Source organism: Pleurodeles waltl, chromosome 9, assembly GCF_031143425.1.
Source record: "Pleurodeles waltl isolate 20211129_DDA chromosome 9, aPleWal1.hap1.20221129, whole genome shotgun sequence".
Taxonomy (NCBI): domain Eukaryota; kingdom Metazoa; phylum Chordata; class Amphibia; order Caudata; family Salamandridae; genus Pleurodeles; species Pleurodeles waltl.
Window position 1 is genome coordinate 665,052,068 of NC_090448.1, and position 12,528 is coordinate 665,064,595.

At 50.3% G+C, this 12,528-nt stretch overlaps 1 protein-coding gene and 1 pseudogene across 5 annotated transcripts in view; both read right to left on the bottom strand.

The window, feature by feature from the left end:
- The window catches only part of SYMPK (symplekin scaffold protein), a 1,084,618-nt gene that overhangs the window by 311,163 nt on the left and 760,927 nt on the right, over positions 1-12,528 (bottom strand). The gene's annotated exons all lie outside the window — the stretch shown is intronic.
- LOC138259841 (claudin-7 pseudogene) lies at positions 5,328-7,036 on the bottom strand (annotated as a pseudogene).

Below are 12,528 nucleotides of genomic sequence, written 5' to 3' on the forward strand. Positions count from 1 at the left end.
CAGTGTTACGAAAATAAAGGTACTTTATTTAGTGATAAATGCTAAAATACTACATAGGCAATACTCTATCAGCAGGTGAGTAAACACACTATTATATGCACCTTAGTTGTCAAGAATGAGCATAATATAAGAGAGTGCATTAACAATGGACAATAGTGACCCTCGGGGAGCCCAAACCATATACTAAAAAAAATGGAATGTGAAAGATGAACCCTCACCCAGGTAGGTGGAATCTTTAGAGGGGAGCTGGAGGAACTAGGAACCCTAAAATTACCAGAGTGCCCCTCAGCAACCAGGAGAGAAGAGGTAAGCACCTGTTTTTTCCCCAAACCCACGCAGAAACTTTGTGATAGGACTGTGCAAGACCCAAGCAAGACTGCCAGAAGCAGAAGATGGATCCAGACAGAAGAGGACCTGCAAATGAAGGGGATCAAGTCCAGTTCCAGTTGGAGTGTCCCGTTGGGGCAGGAGACTCTACCCACCCTTCTGGAGATGCAGGACCAGTTCGACGGTGAAGACCAGGAGTCGGCTATGCAGCATAGGAGCGGAGGAAGAGTTCCAGAAGTGATGCAGTCGCTGTTGCACGCCGAAAGAAGAGTTGTAGTCCGGCAGTGGTGTGGAAGAACCACCAGAAAGCCTCTGCAAAGCCAAGAGTCACAGAAGAGAAGTTGCAGATCTGCAGGAGATCAGGAAGGTCTGAGGTGACTCAACCCAAGGAGGATATCCCCAGGTGTCCCCCAGCAGTCAGGAGAGAAAGAAGTCGTGGATGCAGCCCCACAGGCAGCAGGCACAGGAGTCGCAGTGAGATCCACTCAGTAAACCTGGAAAGGAGTCCCACGTTGCTGTAGCAGCGGGCAGGAGACCACGCTTTGCAGGGAATAGTGCTGGAGGCCGGGACTACACGGAGCCTGAAAATCCCTCGGAAGAAGAGCCCACAAGCCGTTGTTCCTGCAAGAGTCACGGGTGCACAGGGGTACTGTCCTGCAAGGAGAGGCAAAGACTCAACAACTCCAAAGTTGGACAACTGGTAGAGGGGACCAAGGAGAACACTAAAGACTACCACCCGTGTTGCAGGATCCATGCAGAGTTGTAGGAGAGAGGACACACGCAGCCGGTCGTTGTTGCAGTTGGTGCCTGAGGATGCAGGGAGTGACTGCTTGTAGGAAGTTGGCTCTGTATATACTATCTCAAAGTGAGAGAGTCCAAGGGTTCCCCTTAGAGGTTGACAGTGGCAAAATTAGATAATACTAATGCTCTATTTTGGGGTAGTGTGGTCGAGCGGTAGGCTTATCAGAGGGTAGAGTTAAGCATCTGTTGTACACACACAGGCAATAAATGAGGAATACACACTCAAATACTTAACTCCAGGCCAAAAGGTTTTTATATAGAAAAATATATTTTCTTAATTTATTTTAGAACCACAAGATTTTAGGTAAGTATATAAAATGCAAGGTACTTTACACAGATAAGATAGAACTTTGATTTAAAACAGTAGTACACACAGTTTTGGTTAAAATGGCAAATAGCAATTTTTAAAGTGGGCACAGTGCAAAAATCAACAGTTCCTGGGGGAGGTAAGTTTGGTTAGTTTTCTCAGGTAAGCAAAGCACTTACACAGTCAGTCTTCTGGGCATAGGCAGCCCACAGTTGGTGGTTCAAGGCAACCTCAAAACCACAGCACCAGCAACACAGGGTCAGTGCAGAGGTCAAAGGAGGGCCCAAAACACATTTGTGCATATGGAGAACAGGGGTGCTCTGGTTCCAGTCTGCTAGCAGGTAAGTACCTTCATCCTCGGGGAGCAGACTAGGGGTTTTTTGTAGAGCACTGGGAGACACAGACAAGCACACAAAACACACCCTCAGTGGCACAGGGGCGGCCGGGTGCAGTGTACAAAGTAGGCGTCTGGTTTGATTTTGAAAGCAATGGAGGGACACGGGGGTCACTCTGGCGATGCAGGCAGGGCACGGGGCAGGGGGGTTCTCGGGCCAGCCACCGACTGGGCTAGGATGAGGGATGCCTGGCTGGTCACTCCTGCGCTGGTGAGTGGTTCCTATCGGTCCTGGGGGCTGCGGGTGCAGTGCTCGGTCCAGGCGTCGGGTTCCTTTGTTACCAGGCAGTTGCGGTCAGGGGGAGCCGCTGGATCCTCTCTGCAGGCGTCGCTGTGGGGGTGCAGGGGGGTCGATTCAGGGTGTCCAAGTCGTTGGAGTCGCCTGGGAGTCCTCTCTGCAGTAGTTGTTGTCCTGAACTCGAGCTGGGGGCGTCAGGTGAAGAGTGTGAAGACTCACGCTTCTGGCAATAAGTGAGAGTCTCTTTAAAGATGTTTCTTTGTTGCAAGTTTGTTGCTGTTTCTGAACAGTGCCGCTGTTCTCAGGAGGCTCTTGGTCCTTTGGGTGCAGGGCAGTCCTCTGAGTCCTCAGAAGTCGCTGGTCCAGCTGGATGTGTCACTGTGCAGTTTTTTTGAGTCTGGAGACAGGCCGGTAGGGCTGGGGCCAAGTCAGTTGTCGTTTCCGTCGTCTCTACGGGGCTTTCAGGTCAGAAGTCCTTGTTGTTATAGGTTGCAGGAATCTCATTTCCTGGGTTCAGGGTCGCCCATAAATACTAAATTTAGGGGTGTGTTTAGGTCTGGGGGGGCATTAGCCAATGGCTACTCCCCTTGAGGGTGGCTACACCCTCCTTGTGCCTCCTCCCTGAGGGTAGGGGGACACATCCCTCTTCCTCTTGGGGGAATCCTCCAAAATCAAGATGGAGGATTTCTAAAAGCAGGGGTCACCTCAGTTCAGGGCACCTTAGGGGCTGTCCTGGCTGGTAGGTGACTTCTTGTTTTTTTTCATTATCTCCTCCGGACTTGCCACCAAAAGTGGGGGTTGTGTCTGGAGGGACGGGCATCTTCACTAGCTGGGATGCCCTGGGGCACTGTAACAACAGGCATGAGCCTTTGAGGTTCACCGCCAGGTGTTACAGTTCCTGCAGGGGGAGGTGAGCAGCACCTTCACCCAGTGCAGGCTTTGTTCCTGGCCACAGAGTGACAAAGGCACTCACCTAATGTGGCCAGAAACTCGTCTGGTTGAGGAAGGCTGGCAGGAACTGGTAAGCCTAACACTATGAGTCGGACTGGCATGCAGGGGGCATCTCTAAGATGCCCTCTGTGTGCATTTTGCAATAAATCCCACACTAGCATCAGTGTGCATTTATTGTGCTGAGAAGTTTGATACCAAACTTCCCAGATTTCAGTGTAGCCATTATGGAACTGTGGAGTTTGTAACTGACAGACTCCCAGATCATATACTCTTTATGGCTATCCTGCACTTGCAATGTCTAAGGTTTGGCTTAGACACTGTACGGGCGTAGTGCTCATGCAACTACGTGCTCACCTGTGGTATAGTGCACCCTGCCTTAGGGCTGTAAGGCCTGCTAGAGGGGTGACTTACCTATGCCACAGGCATTGAGTTGAGGGCATGGCACCCTGAGGGGAGTGCCATGTCGACTTAGTCATTTTCACCCCACCAGCGCACACAAGCTGTCAGGCCGTGTGCATGTGTTGAGCGAGGCGTCTCCAGGCTGGCATTATACATGCCTGCAGCCCTTAGGGACCTTCCCTGGCCACAGGGCTCTTGATACCAGGGGTACCAGTTACAAGGGACTTATCTATGTGCCAGGGCTATGCAAATTGTGGGAACAAAGGTACAGTTTAGGGAAAGAACACTGGTGCTGGGGCCTGGTTCGCAGGGTCCCAGCACGCTTTCAATCATAACTGGCATCAACAAAAGGCAAAAAGTTAGGGGATAACCATGCCAGGGGAGGCATTTCCCTACACTGCTTCACTCTAAGGGAGATTCCTTGTTTCTTGGTGCAGGCTGAAGTATTCCTGCCCTCAGAGGATGCACAGCTGGGGAAATGTTGCAGTTGCTGGAAGAAACAGGAGAAACAATGTTGCAGAGCGAAGTCATTGCCAGAGCTGCAGGTTCCAGTGAAGTCCAGTTGCAAAACCAGGGGCCAGAGGTCAAAGTCAACATTTAAGAGGAGACCTGCTGGAATCTTGTGTGACGAATCTGGGGACTCACCCAAGAGGGAGACCCTAAATAGCCCTGGAATGGGGATTGGTCACCTAGCAAGGTGACTACCTATCAGGAGGGGGCTGTGACGTCACCTGTCTGACCCGTCCACTCAGTTCCTTCAAGAGGCCTCTGCCCACCTTGGATTCAAGATGGCAGAATCAAGTGGACACCTGGAGGAGCTCTGGGCACCACCTTTGGGGTGGTGATGGACAGGGGAGTGGGAACTCCATTTTTGTGCCAGAGCAGGAACTGGAGGCCCCTGAACGGGTGCAGACTTGTTTATGCAAGGAGGGTACCAAATGTGCCCTTCAAAGCATACCAGGGGCTTGGGGAGGCTACCAGTCCCAATCCATGTAACACCAATTTCTCCATCTCCCAAAGGAAATCCTTTTTCTACATTCCTGGGCTTGAGCTGTACACACAGCAGGAGGGCAGAAACCAGTCTGTAGGATGGCAACAGCTCGGGCTGCCCAGGAAACCCCTTAAAACTAGCAGGATCTAAGCTGGGGGTTCTCTAAGGAGCCCGCAGAGTGCATGGAATCATACAACCAATACTGGCAACAGTATTGGGGTATGATTCAGACATGTTTGATACCAAAAATGCCTAGGTTTGGAGTTACCATTATGTAGCTGGACATAGGTAGTGACCTATGTCCAGTAAATGGCTAAAATGGCTTCCCAGCACTCACGAAGTCCAGAAAATGGAGCTGGAGTTCTTGCACTGACCTGCAGTGAGAGTGAAATGTGTGCATGCACCCTTTCACGCAGGCTGCAATGGCAGGCCTGCAGACACTTTGCAGGGGTGGCATAATACATGCTCCAGCCCATGGGGAACCCTTGGTGTCCCAATGCCCGGGGTACCTGGATACCATATACTAGGGACTTACTTTGGCACCAGTATGCCTAATGTGGAGTGTAAGTAACTAAGTTACCAAGTGAGAAGGGAAAGAGCATAATCACTGGGGTCCTGGTTAGCAGGGTCCCAGTGAACACAGTCAAACACACTGACAGCTGGCAGAAAATGGGGGTAACCATGCCAAAAAAGGGGTACTTCCCTACACAGACCCCCCCCCCCCCCCCCCAAATGAACCCAATGAAGGACAATAAGGCTAACCTTGTCTAGTTGTCTTAATTGTCTAAGTGGAAATATCTGGAGAGTCCATCTGCATTGGAGTGGTTACTCCAGGGCAAAGTTCCACTGTATAGTCCATTCCCTGTAGGGATATGGACCAGCTTAACAGTTTGGGATTTTCACCTAAAAAAAATGTCCCAATGATACAGCACAAAAATAAAAACTAAACTCATTACTTAAATATCCATTTTTACACAACTATTCGGTTATCTAAAACATCACTCCCAAGACATAACAGCCCTTCTAAGATGGAAGAAGCCAGGCTCCCATTGGCCAGTTTACTCTACACATGGTCTACAGTGGGCAGGAATGAGGTTGCTATCAAGTCACAATGCAACGCCTACAGAAGGGCACCACCAGCTAAATGAACATGTGAACAGAAGTCTACCAGGTCTTATCTGCAGGGGCACGTGGAAGGTGGCTACCAGCTCAAGCACTTTTGATTCACATTGATCAGGACACCGTGGCATCCCTGGTGTGACCCCGGGTACCCATTGCTCCTACCTCATCCAGGACATCGTGTTAATTCAAACATAGCAACACCAAACAGGTGTCATAAAATACTCACAAATTGTGGTTTAATCCCCCCCCAGCTTTAATAAAATCAGCTTTCGAATAACCCTACAGTCTGCATGTGTGAGTTGACACCTCCCCCACCCAAATTAGTGACAAAGGTGTGCAACCGGGACTTAAGCCAGTGTTCTTTCCCTAAACCGGACCTGCTTCTGCATTCCTGCACGGTAGAAAGGAGTAGAAGGCCTGGGGCGCTCTTTGCTTATCTGCGACTCAGGTGCTTGAAGGACTGTAGACCATTTTTTAAAAATGAGGACAAGGTTAATGAGCACTAAAGATGGGGGCACCCAGGAACCAAGGCACTTTGGGAAGTCTAGGCGATTAATTGTGTGCCACAGGAGACTAGCACCCCATAATCAGTTTACATTGAATGACTAACTGCCTGCCGCGTACAAAGACGACTTAATTCAGTTTGTGCCAACTGATCAGTTCTGCAGAGTTCACGAAGAGCTGGCATTTTGTCACTGGTAGTGTTTGATGAGTGTTGCCGGACGTGTCTTATACGTACTCCCTGCCGCCAGCACTGGAGGCGGCCTTCGATTTGGGGTAGCTGCGGCCCTTGGACCCAGACTTCCTTGGGCAAGAGCAAGCGAGCAGAGCACCGCCGAGGACCACCAGCAACGACCCTGCCCAGCCAATGAAGATCGCAGATCCAAACTCATACTTTGTGTTGACTGGTGTGAACGGGTTGTAGAAGTCCTGCACAATCTTGTTGCCGTACCATGAACACGCAACCAGAGCAGCCAGACCTCCCAGCAGGAAGACTATGCCACCGGTCATGGCGATGCGTGCCTTCTTCACCTTGTCGTCCCCGCCACACTTTGTGCATTTCATGCCAACGGTGGAGATGGCAATGCCCAAAGCAGCCACCACAATGGAAACCACCATCAGCCCCCGGGTGGCCTGTAGAGAACCGGGCAGTGCCAGGATGCTGTCGTAGACCTTGCACTGCATCTGGCCCGTGCTCTGGATGGCGCAGCTCATCCACAGGCCCTGGTACATGGCGATGGCCGTGATGATGCTGTCCCCGGCGTAGCTGCTCATCTGCCACTGCGGCAGGATGGTGGCCACGATCAGCCCGATCCAGCCCAGCAGGGCCAGCACGAAGCCCAGCAGGGCCAGCACGAAGCCCAGCATCTGCAGCCCCGAGTTCGCCATGGTTCGTCCGCCCCCGGGCCTCCGCTTCTGCTGCCGCCGCCGGTGCCCTCCTCTCCCGCTCCGGCCTCTCTTCCCCCGCCCGGATTTGCCGCCCTCCTCCGCTTTGAGCCTCTCTTCGAGCTGATTTTCACCTATCATCTGCCTAAGCCAAAGAAGGGGCTTGTGGTCTGTGTGAACAAGGAAGTGAGTGCCAGACAGGTATGGCCTCAGCTTCTTCACAGCTTAGACCACAACAAAGGCCTCCCTTCCTATGGCTGACCAACACTTTTCCATGGGGGTCAACCTTGTGCTTATAAAAGCTACAAGTTGGTCCTGGACCTCAGTGTTAAGTTGTGATAACACTGCCCCAACCCCTACCTCAGAAGCATCTGTCTGAGCTATGAACTGCTTGGAGTAGTCAGGGCTGTAGTGGTTGAATCTGGCCTACACCTACCAGGTGGCCCAGATATACAACCGTCCCCTGCTCAGTTTGGTACTTAAAGGCCTTGATAGTGAGGCCTGCTTTTTGCAGAGCTTTCAAAACCTTCCACAGGTGGACCAGGGGATCCTCCCATGTGGAGCTAAAGACAGCTATATCATCTAGATAAGCTGCAATACAGGCTTCCAATCCTTGGAGGACTGTATTCGCTAGTCTCTGAAATGTGGCAGGTGCATTTTTCAGACCAAAGGGACTGTAAAGTGATAATGCCCTCCAATGGTTGAAAATGCTATCTTTGGTTTAGCATCATCTGATAATTTGATCTGCAAATAGCCTGCAGTCAAATCAAATGTGCTGAGATACTTGCCAGATGCCAATGTGTCTATTAGCTCATCTACCCTAGGGATAGGATGAGCATATGTCTTCGTGACAATGTTAAGCCCTCTTTAATCAACATAGACCCTCATTTCCCTTTTTCCTTTCTGAGAGTAAGGTTATTGGACCAACACCACTGGGCTAGCCCAGGGGCTATCAGAGTGCTCAATGACTCATAGGTCCAGGATCTTTTGCACTTCTGCTTTGACTCAGTCTCTAACATGGTCAGGTTGCCTATAGATGTTGCTTTTTATGGGCAAACTGTCCCCTGTGTCAATGGTGTGTTCACACCATGTTGTCTGACCAGGTCCTAGGAGATTCCTGCAGTCTTCTTTCTGCGACTCCGAAAGGCAGTCAAGCAAGGACTATCCCATCAACTGAGCCATCAGCTGCAGTGTTGGAGAAGATGTCAGGGAGAGGGTCACTCTCTTCCTCCTGTCACTTATCAGTGGCCATGTGCAGGGTCACGTCAGCCCGGTCATTGTAGGGAGCTTCTGGGAGTACCTAGGTCCACCCAGTAGGTGACCTCACCCTTTTCCACTACTGTGTGGGGACTACCCCACTTGTCTTGGAGTGCCCTGGGAGCCACAGGCTCCAGGACACACACCTTCTACCTTGGCTGTTAAATAGTTACAACAGCCTTCTGGTCATACCATTGATTCCGCAGTTCCTGGATGGCCTTAAGGTTTTTAGTGGCTTTTTTCATATACTCATATAGCCATCCTGGATCTGAGTCCACTATGTCCTGCTTAGGTGCTTGAGAGGTTGCACCCAGCTCTCCCTTACAAGAGTAAGAGGGCCCCTAACAAGGTGACCAAACAGAAGTTCAAAGGGCCTGTAGCCCACTCCCTTCTGAGGGACCTCCCTGTAGGCAAAAATGAGGCATGGCAGTAGTACGTCCCATGTCTTCCTGAGTTTTTCAAAGAGTCCCATGATCATGCCTTTGAGAGTTTTATTAAATCGCTCTACCAATCCATTGGTTTGGGGGAGGTAAGGGGTGGTGAACTTATAATTAACACCACATTCCTTCTACATTGCTTTTAGGTATACAGACATGGAGTTGGTACCTCTACCTGAAAGCCCACTCTTGAGAAAATTCCCTGGAGGGCTTTTGCAACTGCAGGAGCAGTAGTGGTCCTTAGAGGAATAGCTTCTTGGTACCTGGCAGCATGGTACACCACCAAAATGCATTTGTTCCCATAGGCTGTGGATTGGTCTATGGGGCCAACCCTTAAAGGGAACCCCAACCACTGGGAGTGGAATTAAGGGGGCCTTGGAGGTGCCACCTCTCTTGCTACTGGCTTGACAGGTGACATATGAGCGACAAAACGTCTAAGTGTCTTCTGATATGTAGGGTCAGTGAAAGTGAGGGACAAGCCTGCCCCAAGTCTTACTTTGCTCCAAGTGACCTGCCAGGAGAATGTCATGTACCAGGATCAACAAACATTCTCTGTATTGCAGAGATACTACCAATCTCCTGGTGGCACCAGGCTTGGGTTCCCTTGGCTCTGAATACAAGAGTCTGTCTTCTACACCTTGTGGGTGCCATTGACATCCCCTGCCTCTTGAAGGACAGCTTGCTGCCTCAAGCCCTCCAGTGTGGGACAAGTCTTTTGTGCCATACTGAATTCCTCCCTGGCAGGCCCCCCTGCACCTAAGAGCTCAGCTGTATCAGCCTTCAGCTCCTCAGGTGTAGGTTCTGCCAAGGGAGTAGATTCCTCCTTCTCAAAGGGGGAATCTTCACTGGAGGGTGGGGTAGGGGACACCTTTTTGCCCTTTTTTATCCTGGGTTTTGGAGGAGGCTCCACGTTTCCTTGATCTTTTTGTCTCTTGGCCTGTGCTCTGGTCAGGGCAAAGATATGCCCTGGGATGCCCAGCATTGCTGCATGGGCCTCTAACTCCACTTCAGACCAAGCTGAAGTCTCCAAGTTGTTCCCTAGTAGACTCTCTACAGGTAGATCTGTGGACACAAAATCTTTCTTTGGACCAGTAACTCCCTGCCCCCCCCCCCCCCCCCAACCTGAAATCAACAACTGCCATGGGGTGGCATACAGTGTTATGAGCATCAGTCATTTGGTACTGGTGACCAAGTAGGAATTGCTCATGGGACACCAGTTTTTCAGTCACCATAGTGACACTGGCACCTATGTCCCTGTAGGCCTTCACCTGAACACCATATATCAAGGGCTGCAGCCTGTACTCATCCATATTAAGGGGACAGGCAGCAAGGGTGGCAAGATCAATCCCCTATCAGAGACTAAAACAGCTTCTGTTGTCTCTCTGACTAAACCAGCCCCCACTACACTTCTTAAAGTGAGCCCAGCTACACCCTAGGACTGGTTATTTCTAACAGACCCACCACTACTGCTGTTACTAGGGGCACTAGAAGTAGAAGTGGGGTTTGAAGTAGTGGGGGGCTTGGTGCCTTTCTTAGGGCAGGATCTGTCCCCTGCCCTATGGTGTTTGTTTTTACACACATAGCACCAAGGCTTTTTAACATAGGAGGAAGAGGTTTCAGACTCACCACCAGAAGAGTTTTGTGGGCCTGATGGAGACTCCGCTTTTGTCTTTGTCCCCACCTTTATCCTGAGACCGATCTGCTTCCTTTTTCTTGTTCTCACCCCCTGTATGAGCTTTTCCGCTCACCCTAGTTATGACCCATTTGTCTGCTTTCTTTCCCAATTCTTGGGGAGAGGTAAGATCTAAGTCTACTAAGTATTGGTGCAACAAATCAGACACACAGTTGTTCAATATATGCTATCTCAAGATCAGGGATCTTGGGAGGACTCTTTCCTGATCTCCCTGAACTTGATCCTAACCTGTTCAGTGGTGAGACCAAACCCATCTAAGAGTGCAGATTTAAAAACAGCAGTTGTCAGCATCTTCCTCCCTGATAGTGAGAAGTATATCTCTCCCCTTGTCAGAGGAGAGCCACAGGATAGCAGCCCACTGGCTCCGAGGGCCCCTTTGTACCTTACAGGCCCTCTCGAGAGCGGTGAGCCACTTGTATATGTCATTCCCCACCTTGTAGGGGGGGACATTTGTTTAGATTTCTGGAGTCGTTCCTGACCCTTGTCTCCCTGAAACTAAAGCTGCTGCCATCATGGGGTGCTAACCCCAAGCCCTGTCTCTCTCTCTCTCTCTCTCTCTCTCTCTCTCTCCACTGCCAAGGGCGCCCTATCTAGGGCTAGCTGTTGCTGCTGCAGCCTCAGCTTGGCCTCCTCCAGTGTCAGCTGCTTGAGTTCCCTATTTAGGGAATCTTCTCCTGGAGATGAACAGTGTGTCTCCTAAGAGACTGAGGTGACATGAGTGAGGAGAGGAGGATCTATCCCTAGTCTTAGTAACCCCCTCAACTAGTCTTTTGGGCACAAAGGAAGCCCTACTGTTATGGCTTCTCTTCCCACTACCTGAAGTGCTCCCAGCTAGGCTAGAGGGTTTACTAGGGACTCTGATCCTCTGAGGCATACTGCTGACCCTCCTCATTGTCTAGATCCTGTCTTTCTAACACTGGAGGGCTAGACTCTGCATCTTTCTCCTCTTTCTGCCTACCAGCATGGTCCTGGTCATCATGGTCCAGGCCCAGGACCAGACTCTTGTTAGGGTTCCTCCCTGCCTTCAGGTTCCTCTCAGCACACATCTCTCTCAATTCCTGGAAAGTCAGATTCTCATAAGGAGAATCTTTGGCCTGAGATGTGTACTGTGCTGAAGACATGTTGTGTTTCTAGGGTGATGTAAGTGTACCTAACTCCTTGGCTCTGCAAGAAAGTTTAGAGCAAGGGCTATGCCTAGACCCTTAGCTTACCTAAACTTAAGAGACTAGTTCCCTGACACTAAGTATAGTGTGTACCCCTTGTCAGCAAGTGGTCTTTCCTGTGGAAAGTACCAAGTGACAGAAGTAAGCCAATTGCAAGTACTTATTCCACTGCTGCACCACCAGTGTAGGAAGCTGGACTGGCGTGTGGTTGGTATCTAAGGTACTTACACTTTAAACCAGGTCCAGGTATCCCCTATGATTGTAGTGTAGGCAGTGTCTAATGCCAGGGCTCTCTAGAGGTAGCTGTGGATGAGCAGCCAACGCTTATCTAGGAGACATGCAAAGGTCATGCAATACCACTGTAGTCATACAGCACTTACACACATGAAAGAAAACACTCAGTGTTACAAAAATAAAGGTACTTTATTTTAGTGATAGAATTACCAAAAAGCACTAAAGAGGCAACCCTCCAATAGGAGGTAAGTAACACACTAGATGAACACTAGTAATCAGAAATAGGCATAAATAGCAATAGAAAACAGTGCAACAGCAAAGAGGCAATAGTGACTCTAGGGGGGGCCCAAATCGTATACTAAAAAAATGGAATACGAATGCAGGACCCCTACCTAGGTAAGTTGAATGTGTGAAGGGGAGCTGGGGGTTCTAGGAAACGGTAGGTACCACAGTGTGCCCTAGCGACCAATAAGAAAGGAGTAAGTTACTGGATTTTCCCAAACCACCCAATAGGAAGAAAAAGAAGAAAATGCAACACCCAGACAAGACTGCAAGAAACCAGCGGTAGATTCCTGAACAGGAAGACCTGTGGAAAAAGAAGACCATGTCCAGAAGTCACAGAAGAGTCCAGGGGGAGCAGGAGCTACTACCACCCAGCTGTGGTGCAGGAATTGGTCGACGGTAGGACAAAGATGGTCAGGAATGCAGTCCTAGGGCAGGTGAAGAGTTCCTGGAGGATGCAGCCAACATCCCACGCCTAATGGATGACTGCAGTCGGTCAGTGGCGTGGAAAAGCCACCAACAAGCTTTGGCAAAGGCAGAAGTCAC